Source organism: Bison bison, unplaced genomic scaffold, assembly GCF_000754665.1.
Source record: "Bison bison bison isolate TAMUID 2011002044 unplaced genomic scaffold, Bison_UMD1.0 scf7180017864105, whole genome shotgun sequence".
NCBI lineage: Eukaryota > Metazoa > Chordata > Mammalia > Artiodactyla > Bovidae > Bison > Bison bison.
Window position 1 is genome coordinate 10,181,976 of NW_011494677.1, and position 3,332 is coordinate 10,185,307.

The following is a 3,332-nucleotide window of genomic DNA, read 5'->3' on the forward strand; positions in this document are numbered from 1 at the left end:
AGCAATCTATAGATTCAATGCAATCCCTATCAAGCTACCAATGGTATTTTTCACAGAGCTAGAACAAATAATTTCACAATTTGTATGGAAATACAAAAAACCTCGAATAGCCAAAGCAATCTTGAGAAAGAAGAATGAAACTGGAGGAATCAACCTGCCTGACTTCAGTCTCTACTACAAAGCCACAGTCATCAAGACAGTATGGTACTGGCACAAAGACAGAAATGTAGATCAATGGAACAAAGTAGAAAGCCCAGAGATAAATCCACGCACCTATGGACACCTTATCTTTGACAAAGGAGGCAAGAATATACAATGGAGAAAAGACAATCTCTTTAACAAGTGGTGCTGGGAAAACTGGTCAACTACTTGTAAAAGAATGAACTAGAACACTTTCTAACACCATACACAAAAATAAACTCAAAATGGATTAAAGATCTCAACGTAAGACCAGAAACTATAAAACTCCTAGAAGAAAACACAGGCAAAACATTCTCCAACATAAACCACAGCAGAATCCTCTATGACCCACCTCCCAGAATACTGGAAATAAAAGCAAAAATAAATAAATGGGACCTAATTAAAAGCTTCTGCACAACAAAGGAAACTATAAGCAAGGTGAAAAGACAGCCTTCAGAATGAGGGAAAATAACAGCAAACAAAGCAACGGACAAAGAATTAATCTCAAAAATATACAAGCAACTTCTGCAGCTCAATTCCAGGAAAATAAACGACCCAATCAAAAAGTGGGCCAAAGAACTAAACAGACATTTCTCCAAAGAAGACATACAGATGGCTAACAAACACATGAAAAGTTGCTCAACATCACTCATTATCAGAGAAATGCAAATCAAAACTACAATGAGGTACCATCTCACGCCAGTCAGAATGGCTGCTATCCAAAAGTCTACAAGCAATAAATGCTGGAGAGGGTGTGGAGAAAAGGGAACCCTCTTACACTGTTGGTGGGAATGCAAACTAGTACAGCCACTATGGAGAACAGTGCAGAGATTCGTTAAAAAACTGGAAATAGAACTGCCATACGACCCAGCAATCCCACTGCTGGGCATACACACCGAGGAAACCAGAATCAAAAGAGACATGTGTACCCCAGTGTTCATCACAGCACTGTTTATAATAGCCAGGACATGGAAGCATCCTAGATGTCCATCAGCAGATGAATGGATAAGAAAGCTCTGGTACATATACACAATGGAGTATTACTCAGACATTAAAAAAAATACATTTGAATCAGTTCTAATAAGGTGGATGAAACTGAAGCCTATTATACAGAGTGAAGTAAGCCATAAAGAAAAACACCAATACAGTATACTAACGCATATATATGGAATTTAGAAGACGGTAACGATAACCCTGTATGCGAGACAGCAAAAGAAACACAGATGTATAGAACTGTCTTTTGGACTCTGTGGGAGAGGGCGAGGGTGGGATGATTTGGCAGAATAGTGTTGAAACATGTAAATTATCATATATGAAACGAACCGCCAGTCCAGGTTCGATGCATGATACAGGGTGCTTGGGGCTGGTGCACTGGGATGACCCAGAGGGATGGGATGGGGAGGAAGGCGGGAGGGGGGTTCAGGATGGGGAACACGTGTACACCCGTGGTGTACATCATGTCAATGTATGGCAAAACCAATACAATATTGTAAAGTAAAAAAAAAAAAAAAAATCTACAAACAATAAATGCTAGAGAGGGTGTGGAGAATAAGGAACCTTCTTGCTCTGTTGGTGAGAGTGTAAACTGATATAGCCACGGTAGAGAATTAATTGTATGGAGGTTCTTTAAAAAACTAAAACTAGAATTACCATATGACCCAGCAATCCCATTTCTGGGCATATACCCTGGGAAAACTGTAAGTCAAAACGACACATGTACCCCAACATTCAGTGCAACAGTATTTACCATAGCCAGGACATGGAAGCAAAGCAAATGCCCAAGACAGATGACCCAACGTTCAGTGCAACAGTACTTACAATAGCCAAGACATGGAAGCAAAGCAAATGCCCAAGACAGATGAATGGATAAAGAAGATATGGTACATATATACAACAGAATATTACTCAGCCATGAAAAGGAATGGAACTGGGTCACTGGTAGAGGTGTTGATGGACGTAGAGTATGTCATACAGAGTGAAGTCAGAAAGAGAAAAACAAGTATCATGTATTAACGCATACATGTGGAATCTAGAAAAATGGTACAGATGAACCTATATCCAGGGCAGGAATAGAGATGGAGTCATAGATCATGGACACATGGACACAGAGGAGAAAGGAGAGAGAGAGATGAGTTGGGAGATTCATTTTATTGTACAGCAGAAACTAATCTAACACTGTAAAGGAATTATACTCCAATTTTAAAAGAAAAGACTTAAATGTAAGACCTGGTATTAGAAAATTCTCTCAAGAAAACATGGGGAGAAAATACTCTGACATAAATCTGAGCAATACCTTTGTAGATCCGCCTCCCAGAGTAATGGAAATAAAACGAAAAATAAATGAGACCTAGTCAAACTCAAAAACTTTTGCACAGTAAAGGAAACCATAAAACAAAAAGACAACCCACCGAATGGGGCTTCCCCGGTGGTTCAGTGGTTAAGAATCCACCTGCCAATGCAGAAGACTCAGGTTCAATCTCTGGGTCGGGAAGATCCCCTGGACAGAGGAGCCTGGTGGGCTACAGTCCATAGGGTTGCATACAGCTGGACACGACTGAGAACCAAATCACCACCACCACCACGTTTGAAACAGATAACCAATAAGGACCTACTGTATAGCACAGAGAACTCTGCTCAATATTCTGTAATAAGCTAAATGGAAAAGAATTTAAGAATAATACATGTATATATATAATTGAATCACTTTGCTATATACCTGAAACTAACACACTGTTAACCTAACTCCAATAATATTCAGAGGATAATTGCTTTAGAATGTTGTGTTGGTTTCTGCTGTACAATGAAGTAAATCAGCTAAAGGTATGCGTATACTCCCTCCCTCTTGGACCTCCCTCCTCCCACCATCCCACCCCTCTGCTGCTGCTGCTAAGTCACTTCAGTCGTGTCCGACTCTGTGTGACCCCAGAGACCGCAGCCCACCAGGCTCCGCCGTCCCTGGGATTCTCCAGGCAAGAACACTGGAGTGGGTTGCCATTTCCTTCTCCACCCACCCCTCTAGGTCATCACAAAGCACATGAATTGAATTTCCTGGCTATACAGCTGCTTCCTGCTAGTTCTCTCTTTTACATATGGTAGTATGCATTTGTCAATGCTACTCTCTCAATTCGTCCCACCCTCTCCTTCCCCCCTGT